This window comes from Muntiacus reevesi, chromosome 3, assembly GCF_963930625.1.
Source record: "Muntiacus reevesi chromosome 3, mMunRee1.1, whole genome shotgun sequence".
NCBI lineage: Eukaryota > Metazoa > Chordata > Mammalia > Artiodactyla > Cervidae > Muntiacus > Muntiacus reevesi.
In genome coordinates this window covers 252,274,287-252,296,241 of record NC_089251.1, presented here as the reverse complement: position 1 = coordinate 252,296,241, position 21,955 = coordinate 252,274,287, and the positions used below count along the sequence as shown (strand labels likewise).

At 40.4% G+C, this 21,955-nt stretch overlaps 1 protein-coding gene and 1 long non-coding RNA gene across 6 annotated transcripts in view; one reads left to right on the top strand and one right to left on the bottom strand.

The window, feature by feature from the left end:
• Nucleotides 1–18,170, bottom strand: part of LOC136165431 (uncharacterized) — a 47,414-nt gene extending 29,244 nt beyond the window's left edge. The window contains exons 1-2 of the long non-coding RNA XR_010662513.1: nucleotides 18,060–18,170; nucleotides 17,508–17,770 (exon numbers count right to left, since the gene is read on the bottom strand). This is a non-coding gene — a long non-coding RNA (uncharacterized lncRNA). The remainder of the gene's footprint in view (nucleotides 1–17,507; nucleotides 17,771–18,059) is intronic.
• The window catches only part of SESTD1 (SEC14 and spectrin domain containing 1), a 198,827-nt gene that overhangs the window by 52,450 nt on the left and 124,422 nt on the right, over nucleotides 1–21,955 (top strand). Inside the window, exon 6 of one of the 5 annotated variants that reach the window (XM_065931855.1) lies at nucleotides 13,782–13,897. The gene's annotated coding sequence lies outside the window, so the exon portion shown is untranslated. Of the gene's footprint in view, nucleotides 1–13,781; nucleotides 13,898–16,693; nucleotides 16,951–17,143; nucleotides 17,282–17,660; nucleotides 17,795–21,955 lie in introns of those variants that run through there. The other 4 variants (XM_065931859.1, XM_065931854.1, XM_065931856.1 and 1 more) reach the window with 4 other exon arrangements.

The window sequence follows — 21,955 nt, the reverse complement described above, 5'->3', positions numbered from 1 at the left end:
GTGTACTGGTAAAAGATCTCCAAAATCTATTAAGTACAAAAAGTAATGTATAGAACAGGGTACACAGCATACTAATATGTGGGGGGGGTGGAATTATATGTATTATATATATATATGTATATATATATACATATATATATTATAATTACAGTCTTCCCTGGTGGCTCAGCAGTAAAATATCTGCCTGCAAAGGAGATGCAGGAGACACAGGTTTTATCCCTGGGTCAGGAAGATTCCCTGGAGGAGGAAATGGAAACCCATTCCAGTATTCTTGCCTGGAGAATCCCATGGAGAGAGGAACCTGGTGGGCTATAGTCCATATGGTGACAACACACACAGCCTATTCTTAGAAGGTTCTGCAAGAGACTATAATTGTGGTTGCCTCCTAGAAGATAAATTGGATGAATATGGGTCAAGGAGAAAAATAGACTTTTTTCATTTACAGTTACTTTTGTACTTTTGAATTTAATACTATGTACATTACTCAGAAAAAAAAGTTAGATTAAGAAGGTCAATATTTAAAACCAGTGAAAGATTTGAAATAGGTTAGATCTCTGAGTGTAACGACATTAACATAAGAAAGTGAAAGGCCGTGACAAGTATCTACTTGAAGGAGGGAGACGTATCAGCTAGATACTATATAGCAAAATGGAGTAAGAAATAGAAAATGATAAAATAGTGTCACAGACGATGAAGGAAAAGTGTTTGAAAAGGAAAAGATCTTTATATTTAGCTATAGAATAGCTATAATACTTTGTATATTAATATATGCAACAAAGGATGATGTATTAGAAAAGATCAGTATACTTAACAAAAATCAAGAAAAAAAAATTCTAATAAAAAAATGATCAAAGAACATGGATGGATAATTCCCAAAACAAGAAAATACAAATTTCCAGTAAATGTATTAACTTGTAATTCTGGAAATGCAAACTAATCATAGAGGAAATGTTTGACTATACACTTAGAAAATTTTTCTTAAATCTAATGCAATTCTCAGTGCTAATGGAAACATCAACTGAGACAGTTATTTGGAAAGCAGTTTGTCAATATGTATCAAGCGACTGTAATTGTTAACAAATTTGATACTGCAGTTTCTACTTCCAGGAATTTCTACCAAGGAAATAATCACAGTGATATAACGCTAATGTTATTTTACAACATTATATCTGATGGCAAAACAAGTTAATCTCAGTGTTCATCAGCGTGTCAATGTTCTCAATGTCTCCTTCCTCCAGTTTTAGAGCCTTCCAGTTAAGCCTCCTTCTTCCTGCTAGGGTGTTATTTCTAAATTATAAACATAGTAAAAAGAAGAAAAAAGGAGGAGGAGAATCCCTTCAGCACTTTGTTGAATGCTGATAATAGTCCAGATTCCTTGGAAAGTTTAAAGTCTTCTGTGATTTTGTATTGCTTTTCATTCTAGCCTTAATGGTCAACTTGTGTCTTCTGTCCCATGCAAACTGACCTGTTTTCAGCACCCTCGACTCACTTGGGTGTTTAATGCTCTTGTGTTTACTCTGCCTTGAATGATGCCTGAGTCTGCACACATTCACCTAATCAACACACAGTGTCTTTCAAAAACTCAAGCGTAAAGTCTTTCCTGATTTCGCTTCTCCTACCTCCAACTCCACCCCCACCAGATAGAACTGATCACTTCCTCATTAGTGCTTTATTTCATTTTGTTGTGCACATATCTTCTCTGATAAGTAAACTGTAAACCACTTGATGTCAGAGAATTCTCTTTTTATTTTCAGGACCTAGTTTAGAGACTAGCAAAATTTTAATAAGTATTTGCAGATTTTAAAAAAAGAAGGGAATGAGTTATCAAATACCACATAGAGGGAAAAGAGGAAGAAAATTCGTTGAATATGATAAGCAGTCATTGTTAACTTTGAAAGAACTGTTTCAGTTGATTAGCTGGGAGGCAGCAAGTAGTGAATGAATAGAGAACAAATAATCATTTCAAGTCTAAGATGATTTCATTTTTTCCCAAGAAATTTATTATTGAATGGAAGGGGAAAGAAAGATAATAACTTAAAAGAATTATTTGAATTTTGTTTTTTATAAATAAATAGAAATTTAAGTATGTTTGTAGGCAAAGAAGAAGAAACTACACCCAAAAGAAAATTCTGATGTCACATGGGAAGATTAGTCTGATATTAAAATATGAGTATAGTGAGTGACTCCATAGTTTATGCATCACATTTACTACTGGTAACTAGTATGAGGAACTTTTGTTGGCTCTGTCATTTTCCCAACCCTTTTCCCCGCCTCCCCCAAAGGAAGAAATACTAATCCGATCAGTCTAACATTTGATGGTACCAGTCGGGTTCAGAGTCAGTGATTATGAACCCTGTGGGTTTTATGTATCTTCTTACCTACTTGGTGCTAGGTACATGGAACAAACAAGCTTTCTCTTCCTTTCTTCCTCGAAATATCATATGACTATTTCTATATCTGTTAACCTTTTCTATTTTCCATCTGCTTATCTTCCGTGAACTTTCTTCAGATCTGTCCTTTAAATTTACCAATATTTTTATTCCACTGTGCATAATATGTGTTTTAACTAATCAATTGAGACTTTTTTAACGGTTGTATTTTTTTTAATTTTTTATTGGAAAATAGCTGAATTATTATGTTGTGTTAGTTTCTGCTGTAAAGCAAAGTGAATCAGTCATATGTACACATGTACCCACTCTTTTCCTTAGATTCTTTTCCCATATAGGTTATTACAGAGTATTGCGTAGAGTTCTATTTCTATTTCATAAAGTTTTGTCTGTTTTTCTCTCCCCAAATATTTCTGGGGGAGAAATAGATGTGAAACCTCTTATTATTTATTCATCTTATTTATCATTTTAAAAAATTTTCAATATTTTATAGTAAGTTTTTTGTTTGTTTGGGAACATGAATATTTGAAACTTTTGGGAGATTAGATCTGATGTTTGCTGCTTCTGATTCTCTCATTCATTTGTTTGCTTATATATTTTTTATACTGATTGATTTAGCTGATATTAATTTGTGGGATTCTTGAAGTTTTAAACAAAAGATGTGTTTCTCCAAAAATCCTCTTCTGTGTGAAACCACATGTACCGCTGACCTGGGACCACTGGAACTTCTTTTCAGGTCTCCAGCTTCAGGAGAGAGCTGATCTCTCGTCCCTGTCTTGTCCCTAGTTTGCTTCATGGGTGCTGCCAACTAGCACCAGGTCAGTCTGCCTTGGTGGCTTAACACTGCTCTGTTTTCTTTCCCCCGCGTCCAATGAATTCAGAAGTACGTGACATTCCTCCTCCTGTTTTCTTTCCAATCAAGCTATCTCCCATCATTCTATCAAACCCACTCTTCCTTGGGTTGCCAATTACAACTATTACACCTGCCATTTCTCAGCCTCATCTTTGTTGCTGTGACAATTTTATGTGTCGCCTTGGCTGGGTCATAGTACCCAGGTATTTGGTCAGAAATTTATTTAGATGTTTTGGTGAAAGTGTTTTGGGAAAAGATTTACATTTAAATTGGTGAGCTTTGAGTAAAGCAGATTGCCCTCCATAATGTGGGTGGGCTTCATCCATTCAGCTGAACTCCTGAACAGAACAAAAGACTGACATTTCCCCCAACAAGAGGGATTCCATAGCAGAAGGCCCTGGGACTTGAACTGCAGCATCAGTGCTGTTTGGGTCTCTAAATTACCAGTTCCCTCTGCAAATTTTGGACTTGTCAAATTCTGTAATTGTATAAGCCAATTTTTTAAAAACAAACATAATACATACATCTATCCTACCTGTTGGTTCTCTTTCTCTGAAAACCCTGACTAATACACTCACCCTATTAGTATTATTAGACTGAATTGGTCATTCTTCTCTTTTAAAAATAGTTCTTTACTTGCTTTCCATAATAATACACATGCCTGATATATACATATACATATATATATATATATACATATATATATATATATATATATTTTTTTTTTTTTTTTTTACAGCCTCATGGTGGTTAAGTTTCCTTTGTTGATTCTGGTTCATCTTCCCAGTCTCTAAATGTTGGATGCTCCAGAATGGACAGCAGAGGCTTTAGATCTCTTCTTTACGCTTGTTCTCATTAATCTCACCAAGTCTCATAGTTGTGACATTACCTTTACACTGATATACCAACATATTCCAAATGTACGTTTCTAGTTCAGACCTCTTAACTCATATTTCCAGCTGCTTTATTCTAAATGTATGCTTATTATCTGATATGTACCTCAAAGTTAACATTTTCAAAACCAAATTATTAAGCACACCTCCCTTTCCATTCCCCTCAAGCCAAACTGCTCCTCCCTATGATTTCCACATAGTAAATATAGAATATTACTGTTCTAATTGCGCAGGCCCCAAACCCATGAGTTATTGCTGGATTCTTTTCTTGCTAAACCCCTACATCTAATCTGTTGTGGAATCCTGGTGCCCCGCTTTTATCTTATAACCAGAACCTAACCACTACTTACCACCTGCTTTCCCCACACTATGACAAGCCACTGTCATATCAGTCCCGAATCGGGTCGGCCAAAAAAGTTCGCTTGGGTTTTTACATCAGATATTACCAAAAAATCCAAAGGATTTTTCTTTCTTTTTTAAGATTTATTTATTTGTATTGACTTTTTGGCTGTGCTGGATCTCTGTTGCTGCGGGGTTTCCGTAGTTTCAGTGGGCAGGGGCTACTTTTGGTTGCTGTGTGCAGGTTCTCATTGCGATGACTCTCTTGTTGCAGGGCGTGGACTCTAGGTGCAGGCTTCAGTAGTTATGGCACACAGGCTTGACTGCCCCACAGCATGCGGGATCTTCCCAGACCAGGGATGGAACCCATGTCCCCGGCATTAGCAGGTAGATTCTTAACCACTGGGCCACCAGGGAAGCCAGAAAATCAACTTTTTAACAACATACAACAAAAAATCTCCCCAGCAAAGGAATACCTTCTAGCTTGATACATTATATCTTTCCTTTCCTCTCCTCCCTTCTCATCTCTCAGCTGTTCTCTGGGCCCTTCCCTTCAAGGCACCCTACACTCAGCGGCCAGAATGAGTCTTTAAAAGTACAAACCCCGCCTATCATTCCTCTGCTCAAAACTGAAGCTTTTTCAGTTTGCTCAGAGGAAGAGCCGCAATCAATTCCCTAAAAGACCCAGCACAATATCTTTCCCTCTCACATTATTCCCTTCCCTCTCTGCCCCGGCAGGTGCTTTGTTTGTTGTTTCTGCTGCTTGAAACGCGTTTCCCGCAGATTTCTGCAGTGCCTTCTTTCAACTCTTCCAGTCTTTTTTTCATGGCTACCTCTTTGGTGACACACCTTTCTGGTTATGTATCTAAAATCCAACATATCTCCCATCCTCTATTTGCCATCCTTCCTTTATTGTTCTCCATAGCATTCATCTAGCAACTATACATTATACATTTTGTCTGTCTGCCCTTCAACTACAGTATCAGTTCAATGAGGATAAGAATTTTGCTTTATTCACTGCTGTATCCTCAGTTTCTAAATACCATCCCTCATAATAGGAGGCACTCAATAAGTATTTGTTGAATGAATGAAAAATATTGCTGTAAATACCCATTCTTGGCAAAGGTATGGGGAAAGATGCAATCTGTCACATTTGGGGAGGTAAGTATAATTTGGTGCCATATTTTTAGAGGTTTTTCATTCTGCAGTGAGCCATTCAGTCACGGTGAATACATTTGCACCTAGACCTGCTCAGCTTCTATCATTTTTATTACCTGCCTGGCCTGTGCAGTTGTTGAATTTTCCACCCTTGGCCCACAATAGTTTCTCATTTCCACCTTCCCTTAATTGACCCTCTCTCTGCTCATGTAACCACAGTAGGGATACTCAAAATTCTTCAAGTAGCATGTTTTTTAATGCCTCTTAGCCACTGTATATAGGGCTTCCTCAGTGGCTCAGTGGTAAAGAACCCACCTGCAAGGCAGGAGACACAGATTTGATCCCTGGGTCCGGAAGATCCTCTAGAGAAGGAAATGGCAACCCACTCCAGTATTCTTGCCTGGGAAATCTCATGGACAGAGGAGCTGGCGGGTTACAGTCAGCTTTTGCAACCTTTTAGGGTTGCAAAGAATCAGACAGAACTGAGCATGAGCCACTGAATTTGTTGTTTCTTCTGCCTTTTCTTCTGTTTCCAGCCTAGACACTGCCCACTCTTCCTTCTAGAGTTAGTTCAGGAGTCAAAGCCTCCTGAAGTGTTCACTAGACACCTTGGCAGCGGCTCTTTTCTGGATCTGTATAACGTTTGTGTAGAATTTAATGATAACTTCAGCATGTGTTGCATTGCATTGAGTGTTGGTTGGGTTCTTGTCTCCCCATGAGACTGAGCACACACTTATAATGCCTTCAGCCTTGTCTCCAGGCCTCTAAAGCAGGGTTGTTGCTGTTGTTCAATGGCTAAGTCTTGTCTGCCTTTCTGCAACTCCATGGGACACAGTAAGCCAGGCTTCCCTGTCCTTCCCTGGGGTTGGCACTACCGATTTGGTTGCCTGAAGAAACATCATTGAATGTCTTTTCCCATGTTTCTGTTCATGCCCATCTTTTTTCCACTTAAAATGCTTGAAAGTTGCTCGTATGACACTAAAATGACCATGGAAGCATCTAAGCATAATTTCAATACAGATCAGGTACCTAGGGTTGTTTCTCAGAAGGGTAATCTGAGCACCAGCAACAGCCCTTGTGCCAGATTTGCTGCCATACTTTAACTGAAAAAGTGTAAACTGTAATTGTTTTCATCTTAAGAATAGTGAAAAGATACTGATAAGATAATAAGAGTAATAAGATTTATTGGCTTATTTGCATATTTTTATATAAAAAGTTATGGTTTCAGAATAAAATGGTCAACTAGAATTATGTGGCTCCCTTTCTTCAAGTCCCCAAAGGGAAACATGCCTTTTATTCTTTTTTTCTAAATCTAAGATAATGTCAATGAGGCACAAACCTAGATTGTGTAACATGTTTTGAGCACTGATCCACAGTGCTGGAATCAAGTAACTCCACACCCTAAGAAGTGGCTGTAACCCAGGATGACACAATCTGTATTTGTCAACTTGCCAATTAAAAAAAAAAAGAAATTGTTTAAAGGCCCTTTGTTATATAATAATGTTTTATTCAGAAGGAGAGCCAGAAGGAGAGGAAAAGTTGGATTGATACAAAAGGCAATTCTTTCCATTTCCCACTTTATCCCACAAGCAAATCAATCCTTTGCTTTAGTATTGCTAGTGCCTCCTCCAACTTTATGCAATGGGCCTTCTCCCAAGCTGCCATTCAGCTGCTAAAGTTCTGCCGAGTTTCTCCACCTCTCCAGACCAACTGGACAGTGACAGAGTGGAAGGATCCTGGACAAATGCTGGAGATGATTTTTAAATGTGGTTTGTCCCTATTTTCTTCAAGAACACAGAATTAAAACACACACACACACACACACACACACACACGAGAACCTTTTCTGATCATGGAAGAACTGAAGCCAGGAGGGACCACTCTGGTCTCTGGCCTCAGATTTTGAGAGTCCAGAGCAAAACACATTACTTGATTGTTGAGGTAAATGTTGACGTTTGTAGTCAGGCTGATGCCTGGAACACACTGAAAAACAAAAGTAAACCTTATGACTTGGACAAAGCTTGTTTTTAACATTCTTTTCTGTCTTACTAATAAGTAGGACCTAGCCCCATACTGAAATACCATGTAACAGAAACCGAAGAACTTTCTCCATAACTTAAATAATAATGCCTTCTAAATGAGACCTGATTCTTTCACTATGCAGATTAAACATGACAATCAAGTGCTTTTACCTCTTCAGCTTTGAATAAAATATTTTTAGATGTAAATTTTTTAGACCTTATAATGCACATAATAAGTAAAAATATTCTGATCAAGCAAAATTGTATTTTTCTACCCTAATCATGAATAATCATGAATCCTAAACATTCAAAAAACTAAGATCATGGCCTCCGGTCCCATCACTTCATGGCAAATAGATGGGGAAACAGTGGAAACAGCGACAGGCTTTCTTTTCTTGGGCTCCAAAATCACTGCAGATGGTGACTGCAGCCATGAAATTAAAAGACGCTTGCTCCTTGAAAGAAAAGCTATGACCAAACTAGACAGCATATTAAAAAGCAGAGACATTACTATGCCAACAAAGGTCCATCTAGTCAAAGCTGTGGTTTTTCCAGTAGTCATGTATGGTTGTGAGAGTTGGACCATAAAGAAGGCTGAGCACCGAGGAACTGATGCTTCTTCTTTCTTTCTTTTAAACTGTGGTGCTGGAGAAGACTCTTGAGAGTCCCTTGGACTAAATTAGCCAATCCTAAAGGAAATCAGTCCTGAATATTCATTGGAAGGATTAATGCTGAAGCTCTAATACTTTGGCCACCTGGCTAATACTTTGGCTATGTGAAGAACTGATTCATTGAAAAAGACTCTGATGCTGGGAAAGATTGAAGGCAGGAAGAGAAGGGGACAACACCACTTGGATGGCATCACTGACTTGATGAACATGAGTTTGAGCAAACTCCGGGAATTGGTGATGGACAGGGAAGCCTGGCATGTTGCAGTCCATGCGGTCGCAAAGAGTCAGACATGACTGAGCAACTGAACTGAACTGAATCATGAATAAACTGAAGAATTATTGCAGGGTAGGGTTTTAAAGGTGAATCAACAAACCAGAAAATAAGGTACTTGAATGTATGTTTTTAATATACAGTGATGACACTAGAACTAATTAGCATTATAATTTTAGTATTTGGGTGGGTAATAAGATATTTCACAAAAACTGCCCTTTTAGTCTGAGGTTTAGAGAAGCACAATCCTGCTGTGACTATTCTTTGTGTCAGCCTGGTTCCCCACTCTCCCCTTTAACTGGTAATGCCTCATCTTTTTTTGAAGGAGACTTCCTCCCATGATGGGAGCTGCCAGTCCTCCACCCTCTAGGAGGTTGTCCTACTGTTCAGTGTTTGACCATTCATATGACCCAAAATTTTCACCCCCAATATTATCCTACATGAACACTCCATCAGATGAAGGAAACCCACTCAGTGCAAACAGTAGCTCTTCTCCTGGTAACCTAAAACAAACTAGTTTGAAGCTGTATAGACTGAAGACAGGCCAGAAAGAAACTGGGTTGGGAGAAGGGACTCTGAGAAAGATATTGACTTTGATTTCGTTTCTGGTTCTGGCTCAGAAGTCCTCAGAAATGCTGTTCTTCTATCCGTGCCCTTAAGCTATGGCAGTGCTGTTCCAGAAAATCCATCGTGCCTCCACCCCAATCCAGTTCAGGTTGGCTCTGATACTTGCAACCAAAGAGTCCTGACACCTATTGGAGCATATACTGTACTGACATTTAATGGTACTGATTGGAAGAAAATTTATTGGACAGAACTATAAAAATTTCATAGCCAGTTTACTGTACTCTATTATGAAATGTATTGTATACTCCCAGAAGCATTTAAAACAGTTTGCCTTTAACTTGACCTCCTTTGTTAATCTCTATTACAAAGTTTATATTAATTAGGATTGACAGTAAATTGATTGCTAAAGTTTCCTTAGTCTGAAATTTTATTTCATTTTCTATTACTCAGAATACTTTTAAAGCACTATTAATGTTCAAGAAATAAACTTGTATCATGACTAAATTATGCACCACATCTATTTACACACATACAGATGGTACTGCAAATATTCATACACTTTTAGCTTACAGCAGCTAGTAGTCCAGAGGCCTGGACTCTGGACGTTTCATTAACTAAGTCTAGAATTAGGTATGTCGCTTAATTTGTCCAGGTCACAGGAAAATGAGGATGCTGGGACAGATGGGGTGGGGGGAGAGGGGGGTGTCTTCCAGCTTTAAAACCCCAAGATTTCACTAGAAGAAGAAGCAGTCCTACTAGAAAGAAAAAACTTGCTGATTTCATAAAAAATCAAACATTACTTTTTACTCTTTCCCTTGGCCTGTTTACTAAAAACACTGTATGAAAGTGTCATTGGGGGAAAAAAATCCTACCTGAAAGAAATAAATACAAACTATGCTGGCCTTGGAAAAAGTTCTGTTGTCTAAAGGATTCGAAATTCATTGGCCTAGATGATGGACTAACAGGTGGCAAAACAAAAAGCAACAAACCAAAACAAACAAACAACAACAAAAAACAACTCCACTCTTTAAAGTGTTATTTTTATAATTTCAGAAACATGAAAGTACATTTTTCAAAAACCATATCTTTTTAACTTCCTCGGTAAAAGACAGAAGTCTTGTGCTTGGAATTAAACTGTCAAAAACTGATGAAATAAGTACTCATAGTAATTTTTAAAGAAAATTATTAAAGATCTTTCCTAAAAATTCACTAATGTATTAAATGTACATTATTAAAAATAAATGTGATATTCCTTTAGATTTAAAAATACAATACCTTGATAATTTTTCAAGTATTGATTTTGAAATGCTAAACACTCCCAAAGGCAAGAGTTGCAGAATGAATACCGGCTCAGTGCTGCAGCTTTGGCACCATCTCACAGCTCTGTGACTGTGGTTTGTTAGGCAATTCTACTTGCAAGATATGGAAACTCAAACATGTGACCTCAGGGAATAGGGTGCTAGGGTTTGGTTCTTGTCTGTTGGGTTTGTGAAGGATACATATGTTAATCAGAAAAACTGAAATGTCAGCCATGCTATCAGCTTTCCTTCCTAGGAATAACGGGAAGGTTCAACAATAAAGCCTCTTAGGAGGAGAGGGGTGCAGATGGAGTTGAGCTTTTTGGAACACAGAATTTGAAGGAGATTCCGACCCCAATGTATCAGTAGGAATTTTGTGGATTTTAAGAGCCAGAGTTCTCATCCTGCTGGAACATCCCTATCACCTGAGGACTGTTTCAAAAATACAGATTTAGAGGCCCCCTCTGCCAAGATCTGGTCCAATACACCTGGGAAAGTGCTGGGAATGTTTGTTTTTAAAAAGACCCCAGCTAGAAATAGCTGAGAAAGGAAGAGAAGTAAAGGAGAAAAGGAAAGATATATCCAATTGAATGCATCTTTCCAGACAATAGCAAGGAGAGATAACAAGGCCTTCCTAAGTGAACAGTGCAAAGAAATAGAGGAAAACAATAGAACAGGAAAAACTAGAGATCTCTTTAAGAAAACTGACAATATCAAGGGAACATTTCATGCAAGGATGGGCCTAATAAAGGACAGGAATGGAAAGGACTTAATAAAAACAGAAGATATTAAGAGGAGGTAGCAAGAATACACAGAACTGTACAAGAAAGGTCTTAATGACCTGGATAACCACAGTGGTGTAATCACTCATCTAGAGCCAGATATCCTGGAGTGTGAAGTCAAGTGGGCCTTAGGAAGCATTACTAACTCAGTGTTGGCCACAGGATTGGGAAAAGGTCAGTTTTCATTCCAGTCCCAAAGGAAGGCATTTCCAAAGAACATTCAAACTACTATACAGTTGCGCTCATCTCACATGCTAGCAAGGTTATGCTCAAAATCCTTCAAGTTAGGCTTCAACAGAATGTGAACCAAGAACTTCCAGATGTACAAGCTGGATTTAGAAATGGCAGAGGAACCAGAGATCAAATTGCCAACATATAAAAAGCAAAGGAATTGCAGAAAAACATCTGCTTCATTGACTACACTAAAGCCTTTGACTGTGTGGATCACAACAAACTGTGGAAAATTCTTAAGAGATGGGAATACCAGACCACTTTACCTGTCTCCTGAGAAAACTGTATGCAGGTCAAGAAGGAACAGTTAGAAATAGACATGAAACAATGGACTGATTCAAAATGGGGAAAGAAATACGTCAAGACTGCATATTGTCACCCTGCTTATTAACTCATATGCAGAGTACGTCATGTGAAATGCCAGGCTAGGTGAAACTGAAATCTGGAAGCTGGAATCAAGATTGCCAGGAGAAATGTCAACAATCTCAGAATGGAGATGATACCACTGAAATGGCAGAAAGTGAAGAGGAACTAAAGAGCCTCTTGATGAAGGTAAAAGAGGAGAGTGAAAAAGCTGGCTTAAAACTCAACACTCAAAAAACTAAGATCATGACATCTAGTCCTGTCACTTCATGGCAAATAGATGAGGAAAAAGTGGAAACTGTGACAGATTATATTTTCTTGGGATCCAGAATCACTGTGGATGGTGACTGCAGCCATGAAATTAAGACTCTTGCTCCTTGGAAGGAAAGCTATGGCAAAGCTAGACAGTGCATTAAAAAGGAGAGACATCACTTTGCCCACAAAGGTCCATATAGTCAAAGCTATGGTTTTTCCAGTAGTCATGTATGTGAGTTGGACCATAAAGAATGCTGACAGAGAAAGAATTAATGCTTTTGATTGTGGTGCTGGAGAAGACTCTTGAGAGTCCCTTGGACAGCACTCTATCCTAAAGGAAATCAACCCTGAATATTCATTGTAAGGTCTGATGCTGAAGCTCCAATACTTTGATCAATTGACACGAAGAGCAGACTCAATGGAAAAGACCATGATGCTGAGAAAGACCGACAGCAGGAGAAGGAGGGGGCAACAGACAATGAGATGGTTGGATGGCCTCACAGACTCAATGGACATGAGTTTGAGCAAACCCTGGGAGTTATTGAAGGACAGGGAAGCCTGGCCTGCTGCAGTCCACGGGGTCGCAAAGAGTCAAACATGACTTAGTGACAGAACAAGAAGATTTTGAATGCCCTGCTCTCTGGTTTGCCTAGTTTTGCCCTGCACTTGGTGTGTGCTTCCTGATCAGCACACTACCTGTTGACTCCCCCAGCTTCTTTACTAAGGACTCAGCGCCTCACTTCCTTCAAGCCTTAGCTCCAAGGTAACCTTCTACTGAGACTTTCTCTATTCCTGTGATAGAAAGTTGCACCCCAGCCTCTGGCACTTTCTAGTTCTCTCCCCTGCATAATGTTTATCCAACATTTACCACCTTCTAATACACTGTTTGGTATATTAATTTTTTTGTTGCTTGTCCCATCCACCAAAATGCATGATCCTTGCAGAATTTTTGTGTATTTTCTCCCTACAGTATTCCCAGCACCTAAAATAGGAAACTCTTGATAAGTATTCATTGTGCAAATGAGTGAATGGATGTGCGAATGGATGTTTTCTGCTTAGTTATTGGCTGATGTTATCTTCTGTTCACTGGAGATGTGTCAGTGCCGCTCTCTCATGTGGCCACCCTCTCTGCCTCTTTTTGGATCCAGCTTCCCCAGTTGATTGTCTGATTGGACTGGTTTTTTGGATTGAGTTTTTTCCCAGGTCATTTGAATGAGTGTGCATTGACTGTTTACAGGTCAGGTACCCTCCCAGGGGTAATCCACAGTGATTCAGGGATTACAAGGATTACAGGGCAGGAAGGAGTACTGCCTGGGGCCACCCCTTCAGCAGGGCCTGTGGATGGAGCAGTTTCTCCAAGAAGCCTATTTTGGTTCAGTGAGTGTTCAGCAAATTACCTGACTCAGTTGAGCTTCAGTGTAGGTCTGCCTTATCTCGGTGCGTTCTTCAGGAGTTCCAGAGAATGATGTTTGGGAAACATATGCACTTAAAATACTACCTTATAATGAAGCAAAATGAATGTGAGAAGTTATATAATTTTAGGGGAGAATTATATATTTATAATTAAGTTGTAGGGGAGAAATTAGAAATTTAGGAGCAAGTTGTTTAAAGTGCTTTGGGGATCCTCCCTGCCCCTGACTCCTGAATGTCTTTCAAATGTTATTCTTATTCACATTATTCTCTGTGTGGCAGGGGATCCTGATACATAACTTCCAAAGTGATATTTAAGATGAATACATGCAAAAGTGAACACTCAGTCTCCACAAACAAATTGCACAAATTCAGTTTGGAGGAGTATGCTTAAATAGGTATGTATGTGTTGAAGTCCTAGAAAAGGTTTGAGTTTTTGTTTTAGTTGGCAAAAAATAACACGATATTTATGAATAGTGCAGGTTGGTAGGAAAATATAAATGTGATATCAAGCTGAATTTTGAAACATCACCACAAGAATGCATAAAATTGTATTTCTCTCTTTTCTCTTTATACCTGGAAGGCTGGACTCAGTTCTAGATGCCACATTTTAAGAGGCACTAGGGTATGTTTAGAGGTGAGTGTGTGGAGGAGATGCATAGGGCCTGTGTGAGGAGGCACACACCCTGTCTGCAGACTGGTGGTGAAAAAGGCTATGTATGGAAGGGGGATCACACTCTTCTGTACTCAGTACATCTAAGTACTATATTAACACTCACTGGATGCTTTAATTCAATTGTATTCCTATTAATGCTAATGATTTAACATATTATTTTCCTCTTTTAAGTCAAGCAAACTAATACTTGGAGCTATTTTTGTGCTTGTCCAAGGTCATGTAGACAGAAGTTATAGAACTAGGACCTGACCACACTACTTTGGTGTTTAAATCCAGTGGTGTTCTCTACTAACACCATTGTTACCTACCAAGTTTACAGGGAGACACATTTCAGCGCAAAGTAGGGACTAGCAGGGCTGTTCAAAGATGAACACTACTGTGAGAGAGGAATGATTCCCTGTCACTCAGAGTTCAAGCATATGCTGGACAGCTGCTTTGCAAGGATCTGGTTGTCCCTTCACTTTATAGATATACAAAGAAGGATATGTTTACCTTATTAACAAAATACTAAAAATGAATAGAGCCGAAGGAACTCTAGAGGTGAGGCCTAGTGGGTTTAATTGATTGAGCTATGTCCAATCCGTTATCATTGGAAAATACAGCACCCAAACACCAGCATTTATAGTCTAATGTGTTTCCTGTTGCAATAGTTGTCCTTTATCTAATAACTGGGTCCTCACTGTTGTGGAACTAGTGGGTATGGAAAGAGGAAGGGCAGGGATGTTCGGTGAGTTACTATAATAGATTGTTTGGCATGATCTTGCTTTATTAAAACAAGCAAAGAATGTGAGTGGTAGGAGGAGAGGGTTTAAAATGATAAACCGAGAATGCCATATGGTAAAGGAAAGAATACTGTGGAAGGCTAAGTAAGGAAGGCAGGGACTGTGGATTGCACTGTATTTCCCTCTTGTTGAGTAGATGCTCAACATGTATTTATTGGAATGAATAGCGACATCAGTACTTGAACAAATATTTAAAGAGAACCTTCCTAGTGCTGAGTATTGCGCTATGTCCAAGAGCCAAAAATGAACTAGACAAAAATCTCTACCCTTTTAAGGAATTCCCAGTCTAGCAAGAAAAGACCACCAATCAAAGCAGTAGGAAAAAAGAAAACGCTAAGGATTATTGTAGAGAATAGATCGAAATTTTCATGAAAGCAGAAAGGAAAGAGTAATTCAGTGTAAGTGTGTTGGGTGAGGATGTGGTTGTGGAAAAAGGACAGGATGTCAGGGAAGATTCTAAGAGGAAAAGATGCACTATCTTTATTATCTTGAAGGACAGTAGACCTTCACCTGGTTAAATGAGGGATGAATTTCAGATGGAGGAAAGCATACAAAGGCACAGAAGCAGAGCCTGAACGTGCGATGTAGTGGGAATTAAAGCTGGAGTTGAAAAGGTCTGGGGATCAGATCATAAATGACCTTGGATATCACGGTAATTGCTTGAACCTGATTATCCACGTGAAAAGCCTTTGAAAGACTTTAAAGCAGGAAGTTCTGTGTTTTTGAATCATTCCTAGTAGTTGATAGGAACAGAAGCAGAAACAAAGTTAACAAGGCTTGACCTAAAGGGTGGCAAAGAGGCTAAAGTCATGGAGACAGATTATCAGTCACAGAAGAAATATTTATCCTTGGGACTTTCAGTCAGAGAACTTTAGTAGAGAGATTTAGTTGCCTAGTTGTTGGAATGGTATTTTTTTTTTCCATTGGAATTAGGTGATACTGAAGTGAGTGGCACAGTGAGTAATAAGGCCGGCCTGAGACTGGGACCACATGGCTGCCTGGAGCTTGTATTAGCTGATGACTCTTTTGAACTGAATTCAGGAAATGACATAAAAACAATTTGCGCAAGAAAACTGGAAGAACAAGGACTCTGAAGTCATTACATTTGGAGAAAAATAACTAGGGGTGGTGAAGATGGGCAAGTAGCCATTATCAGAGGGTCATTTGTGGATAAATTCTGGACTACCCAATGGAAATCTCCCCAAAGAAAAACAAATGCCCTGAATCCAGCCCTTTCTCACTACAACCCATTCCCCTCCAACTGCCTTATCCTTCAGCTACATCACACACTTCTGTGTGGGAGAGTGTCTCCTGGCCGTGGGTACTTGGAGCTAAAGGAATCCCAACAAACCTAGGCTGACAGTGTCAGAATTCTGAAAATCTTAGATACCATATACATATTTCCGTGTGAGGGCAGAGACAAAAAATGACTTGCGAGGCGTCAAGTGGCCGTGGGGGTGTCCTTCCTTAAGCCCAGGCTTCCCGACTCTAGGCCCAGTCCTCCTCCCACCACCCCACAGTGCCTGTGGGCTTGGGAGGCGGGAGCTCCGCGCCTGGTAAGGATCCCCGGGTGGGCCTGGTGGCGTCGGAGACCCCCTCCTCGCCCAGCCCCAGCCCCCCGACCCGCAGCCCCAGCCCCAGTCCCCCGGCCCCCAGCCCCTAGCCCCAGCGGGACTCCCAGCCCCGCCCCCTTCCCGTGCCGGGCGGGGTCGCCGCGCCGCCGCTACCCGGGCGCGCGCTGGGCAGCGCGGACTCGGGTCGGGCTGAGGGTTCCGGGAGGGCTCGCCAGGCCGCCCGCGCCGCAGCCCCTGGCCTGACGCACGGAGGGGCCGGGACGCAATCTGCCACGGGTGACCGGAGCCACCGCCGCCCGGGCCCGCTCCGCCCCCAGCCCGCCTTCCTCCCGCCTCGCCCTCCGCCTCCGCCTGCGCCTCACTCGCGTCCCCGCGTCCTTCCCACCGCCCCGGAGTCGCCGGCCCCCAGCGCCAGCCAGGTGAGTGTGGCCGCCGCGCGGCCCGGGCGGCCCGGGCGGGGAGGACCGCGCAGGCCCCGGGGCCAGGCGGGGAGCGCGGGCTGGTGGAGGCGGCGGTGGGCCCAGCTTTCTCACCCCCGCGCGGGCCGCGCGACTGCGGGAGGGGGGCCCCCGCCGCAGTCCCCGCCGCCACCGCAGACAAAGCGCCCGAGGTGGGCGTCCCGCGGGCAGCCCTTGCCTCCGCGCCGCCTGTCGGGTGCGGCCGCGGCCCGCCGAGCCTGGGCGGCCGGCGTCTCGCCTCCCGGGCGCCCTTGTGCATTTCTGGGTGAAAGGGACCCGAAACGTGCAACAGGTACGGGCGTTAATCATTATTTTGCGGCGGGTCCGGTCCGCCCGGCGTGCGGGGACCAGATGTGGCGGCCGGCTCCGGGGCGAGTCCCCGCGTCCAGCGCCCGCGGCTGGCTCCTTTGTGTGGCCGGTGACCGGCCCTGGCCGGCGGGTGGGGGACGCCGGCCAGAGACCCCCGGGCTGCAGGAGCCTTCTGGACGGCTCCCTTGGGGCGTGGGGGCTTGGCTTACCCCGGTATGCGGGCCGGTAACATCCCTCCAGCCTTTGCAGGAGTCACAAAGGGAAGGGAGAGCGGGTTGGCAGGGGTATCTGGATGTGTATTTATTTTTATATCTGAGGTAGACTTGTATTGGAAGGGAACTGCAGTCTGCCAGGCTCTTGAGGGTTTCTGTGGCATTTCACCCCGCGATGCACCATTTGGACATGGCAGCTGCTGCGACTCCCCGGTGGTTCTCCTCTTGGTGCTTTGACATCTTTCTTAAACAGACATCACCTGAGAAGTTGGAAATACTGTTGAGTGAGTAACTCGATACAGCTGTTTGACAGGTCTTCCGTCTCTTCACGTTTTGTCTGTGCCAAGGAAACCCACCGTGTATGCTAGCATAGGCTGGCAAACCCTCAAATTAAGATCACCGCTCAAAAATACCCCCATGTTGGGAAATACTAACCCGTATGGTTTACTTTGGCTTGATGAACCTTATTTTCTTAGCTGTGAGAAACTTTTTTTTTAACCCCCAAAGAAAGAATACAAAATAAAGAACAATTTATCTTTGTTTACATACCTTGGGTCGTGCTGTTACCTAGCTGGTTTCATTGGTATGCTATTTTAGTATAACAATACTAAATGGAAGGAAAATATCTTCCTTTTGCTTTGAGCAATAAAATACTTCTTTGTTCTAGAACCAGGAAGCTTTTATACATAATACTTTGTGGGGCCAAAAGTTAGTGACTGTCTTTACCCCGTGACCAAATTCATGAAAAAATACTCAAAGGACTAAGGAAGCATTTCCCAGCTTTATAGCTTGTTTTTATATTCCAAATTCCAGGATATCATTTTGTTGTATATTTATTCAAACAAGCTGGACTAAATTTAAACTTAAAAATTGGGCCTACTCTGTAAATTCCCCAGCATTAGGGAATGAATTGACTGCATTTAAAGAATTTACCAAGCATTTTGATCTCTGTGTATAGTAGTTGGCAGGAGCTGGTGATGGTCTTAGAAATGTGACAGCGGAATGCAGAACATGGAAACAGGTAGATCAAGCTTGCAAAGTTCCATCTACTTGGGTTTTAGTTAATTATTGGGTATATCTGAAAACTAAACATCCCCTAATTTAAAAACAAAATGCTACATTTTGACCTATTTTTAAAAATGTACTCTATAAATATTCCTTGACACTGTCTCTATTCCCTAAAAACAAATGATACTAATAAGGACTTTTCTTTTGAAGAAATAAACTAATACCAAATTAATCTGATCTGTAGAAAGTTTTTCTGACATAATTGGTAGTTTCACTTTACTAAAAATACCATTCATCTGTGTAACATTAACTTCAAAGAGCTTTCATAGCTGTTACAAGCAACAGGAATAACCTCCTGAAAAAAGTAATGTCTTTACTATTAAAAAGTAGGAGAAACTTAAATTTCTACAATAGTTTTATTAAAATATAATTTATATACTGTAGAATTCACTCTTTTAACATGTACAGTTCAGTGAAAGTGAAGTCGCTCAGTTGTGTCCAACTCTTTGGAGCCTAGCAGGCTCCTCTGTCCATGGGATTTTCCAGGCAGGAGTACTGGAGTGGAGTGGTTTTTGTTTATTACACAAGGTACTGCAGACATCATCACTAATTCAAGGAGCATTTTCCACATCCTAAAAGGAAACCCTCATACCATTAACTGCCACTCCCATTCTCCTCATTGACACTTGGCAGGCACCAGTCTATTTTCTGTCTCTCTGGATTTGCTGATTTAGGACCTTTCCTATAAATGCAATCATACAATATGTGGCCTTTCGTGTCTTTCACTAAGTGTAGTGTTTCCAGAGTTCATGCATATTATGCACGTATTAAGATACTTCCTTTTTATGGCTGAATAATATTCCACTGTATGGATATGCCACGTTTTGTTTATCTGTTCATCACTGATGGAAGTTTAGGTTGTTTCCACTTTTTGGCTATTATGAGGAATGCTGCTATGACGGTTCATTTTCAGGTTTTTTGTGGACTTAACGTTTTCAGTGATCTTGAGTATACACTTAGATGTGGAGTTGTTTGGTCCTAAGGTAACTCTAACTATTTGAGGAACTGCCAAATTATTTTCTGTAGTGACTGCATTTTACATTCCCATCATTAGAGTATGAGGGTTACACTTTCTCCAGCCTCGTTAAAGTTGTCTTTTTGATGATAGCTATTCCAGTGTGTGTGAGGTGGTATCTTACCACTGGTTTTCATCTGCATTTCTGTAATGGCTAATGATGTTGAGCATCTTTAAGTTCTTATTGGCCATTTATATGTCTTCTTTGGAAAAAAATGTTTGATTTATAATTTTTCAGTTTATGTTTTCACGTGTGTTTTTCTCATATAGTCTTTGAAATAACCCAGTTAAATAGGTTTACTCCTATTTTGCTGCAAGGACACTGAGGTTTAAAGAGGTTAAATAATTTGTTCATTTTTTAACCTTATGGAGTTAATAAGAGTCAAGGTCTGAATGTAAACTCAGATCTTCTGACTCTGCTTCCTGCATTCTTTCCACTTTATGAGGCATACAGAAGTTAAATTGTGTTTGCAGCTTTGCTTGGTTAATCATTGACAGAGTAGGGGGAAAATAAATAAATGAATGAAACCAAACAACAACAAAAAGCAGGTGTTGTGTCCACACTGCCTCATGTTCTCCAGATTTTGTTATGCTTTTTCAAATAAATTCTTTGATTTCTCCTATCCTAATAAGGTAGATATCATTTCCATATTTTCTTTGGGGAAACAAACCTAAAAACAGCTTCTTAGTGGCAGTGCTAATCCTAGAACTTGTTCACTGAGACATTGCACTTTCTGTTCCCCTGGAGCTTCCATGTTCTCTATTTTCCCACTAATTTATACCCTTTAACCATAGAGTAATAATTTCATAAACATTAAGTTATTCTAGGTTACACTGAAATTAATTTTTATTTTTGAACAGGGCAGTTTGCCAGATTCACTTTGAAGTGTAGGATTACTAAGGTGTGTATTTCAGCTTTTATGTGTTACTTACTCTGAAATTCTTGTCTCCCTAGAGGGTAGGTAGAGGCCATGTGTTATTTATTTGTCTTTGCTTTCCCATTGTCTGCCATTGTGCCCAGATATGTAAGAAGGACTCTAATCTTTTTTGGGCGAATGAATACAAATATTTTTCCATTCCCCCCCCCCCCAAAAAAATCCAATAAAAGTCATTCTTAGAATAAAGGCAGTACAAATTCTAGACAAAGAATTTCTTATCCCTCACGTATGACCTGAAAAATAATTAAATAATTATATAATTAATTAAATAATTAAAACTTAACTTAAAACAGCATTATCTGATGGAAGAAAGGAAATGTTCAATGCTGGGCTTAAAAAAATTTTAAGATATCTGGACGCCTTAAGGTAAGGTATAATTACCTTACCTTACCTTAAGGATAATTTAAGGTATCAGGTATCTGGAGACTGGCACAAAAACCCTGTGTATGTGCTCCATGCCCACACATAGGGTTATACCTTGAGTGTGTGTTAGATAATGAATGCCCAATGAGTGAATAAAATAATTAGTTTTGACTGTGATAGCTAGAGGAGAGACATCAAATGGCTATCAGGTCCTGTTTTTCATTTGTATATTTCAATTGTCAAATATGATACATATTAATTATAAAAAATTCAATATAAATTCAATTCAATTCAATAAATTCAAAAAAATTCAATATAAAAAATTCAAATAATATAGAGGAGTATAGAGTAAAGGCCTTTCCTGGCGGCTCAGATGGTAAAGAATCCACTGCAGTGTGGGAGACCTGGGTTCAATTCCTGGATGGGGATGATCCCCTGGAGGTGATCTTGCCTGGAGAATCCTCATGGACAGAGGAGCCTGGCGAACTATAGTCAGTGCAAGCAGTCACAATCGAACATGACTGAGCATCTAAGCACATGTAGAGTAAAAGGCAAAAATGTCACTTCACTGTTTGTCCCCATCCCTTCCTTCTCCCCCAAGACTGCTCCTGTCCCAGGTCACCTTGTTAGCAGTTTGGGGTTTATATTTCCAAATGTACATCTTTGCATTTTTGTGTATATGTATGTGCAAACACACATTTACATAGCCAGCCATATTTAATACATACATATATATTCAATGGTTTTTCAATGGTTTTTCTTATACACAAGAGCTCATACTACACTTTTTTGTTTTTCACTCAACCTGTTAAAGACTTTTGCATATGTGATCACAAAAGATAAACATAATATTTATGTTTCACTTTTAGTTTGCTTTTTTTGACTTGTTTGGTGTTAAGATTAAGCTAGTCTCTGAGAATGAATTGGGAAACTTTTTTTTCCTCTGTGCTCTGGAATATTTGAAACTGCCCTATAAACATTTATTGACAATCACCTAACAATCTTGCAGTGAGGGAAGAGAGCTCTAGGACAATCTTTCTGTGATTTTTTTCTGTTTTTAT